Here is a 2,113-nt window from a genome sequence, read left to right as displayed (position 1 = left end):
ATATATATATATATATACATCTTCTAAACGTAGAAGACGTAATTGTTTATGTATAATAATTATATTTGGTAACACAACAATCGTTCCTTTTGTAATAATATTCAGACAGAACGATTTCTGATTATTTTCTCAAATCAGATATTTTATTGTTATTATTGTTATTGTTGTTGTTATCATTGTACAGAATATATCTCAATTTCGTGGTACGTCGCTCTCTATAATTGTAAATATATAGAATGTGATTATTCCGACAATTGCGTTGATTAATCGACTCGAGAGATTTTATTTATATACATAAAAACCGTTAGTGATCGATTTCTAGGCCGAAAAATGTTCTTTTTTGGCGAGCCTAATTGTACGGACCTGAAGCAAACGTCCGTCCACAAGTGCAATGTATTTAAAAATTAGTATACATAGTTATGTTAGTTACTAAGGAAGTTTAGTTTGGATTATAATCTCCAGTAATAATTAGGGCGAGATGCATGACGGAACCGACTTTAATTTTTTTAATGTAAATGAATTATTAAGCAACTTGTTAACATCCAGTGAATTTTATTTATTTGAATATATTGAAAATTAATTTTAATTGTTTGACTCTTTGATAATGCTAAAAGATACTTTACGCGGGCTTTAATTTTTAATTTATTGAATAGGTGTGTAGATATGTCATTCGTATTCATGATCAGTCGCTGTGTTCTTAAAAAGAATACATAAATATCTTTTATATAATATTATAATATAAAAACATCACAGTTAATCTTAAATGTGATTAAATGTGTAGTGAAATTTATAAATCAGATTCATAGAGATGCAATTTATGTCTTTCAAATATCATACTACTAATTGTATGACTAACATAATTGTATTATCCATTATTATATAATATAAGTATAATAATATCCATTATTGTATGAGTATAATAATATTTATTATTATATGAGTCTAATAATATCGATATTATTATACTCGATATCGCTATTAGTTTCTAATTAGTTTCTAACAGCGTGTCTGCGATCATGTATTGTGATTTATAACTGCAATTATCGACTGAAAATAAAAGTAGTAGTTATGTAAAAGAGCGCCCGATAATGCGATGTTGCAATATCAATGAATTACGGAAAATTGATAAGCTATAGCGTCATATTGTATTTTCAAAGGACATAACAGGATTTACACATGATATTTATTCAATTTTTGAAGATACACGTATCTCGGACCATGATCATATAATAAAAAATTATGTTATGTAGAAAAATATCGGAAATTCTATGTATACAGTATTTATCGGTATATGCCAAGCCAAGTCGAAATGTAAGTCTACAATTATAAGCTTATATCTTGAAATATAAGTTTACGTCTCCAAATATACAAATTATATTCAATCAATAAGTTTGTGACCTTGATATAATTCTTATATCTTATTTAATAATAAAATGTCTGAATAAATAATATTATACTGTAATTATAAATGCATTCTCCAAATATAATCGTATAAAAACATGAAATAAAATAGTAGATTTAATTATGTTTTTTAAAAAATTGGTCATTTATGTCATGAAAACTTCTTGCTAAAAAACTGATTGCTAAAAATTATTACTAAAAAAACGTGCAATAGAGTGCACAATTGTAGCTGTAGAGCTGCAATACTTTATAATTGCGGGAAATTCAGACTTTCTACTATTCGCATCATATGATTTAAAATATTATTTTATTCATTGCTAGAAAATATTGATAATTATACATATATAAATAAAAATTATTATTTTAATGTAGACACACTTTATCAAAATTTAATGAAGTTTCAATACTTACAATTGTTACTGTAAAAAGATTGGTTCTTCCATCTCTGTCAAGTATTTATTATTATTATCATATCTCCCTCGTAAAACGTTATTGATCATCATCAATGATATCAATCTTACTGCAAATTTCTTTTATAAACGCTTGAAGTATTTCATTAAAAAGAGCAATAGAGAGAATCTAATGTACGTGATCAAAGTTTATGTTCTTTGTGAGTTTTTGAACTGCGCAATTCAGTTTTATTTTATTAATGTGTATTGTTTTCTTATGTTCTCATAGTTAAATCTAATTACATCCTTGAATTTAAACTAAA

Source organism: Atta colombica, unplaced genomic scaffold, assembly GCF_001594045.1.
Source record: "Atta colombica isolate Treedump-2 unplaced genomic scaffold, Acol1.0 scaffold243, whole genome shotgun sequence".
Taxonomy (NCBI): Eukaryota; Metazoa; Arthropoda; class Insecta; order Hymenoptera; family Formicidae; genus Atta; species Atta colombica.
Note: the sequence above shows the minus strand (reverse complement) of the source record.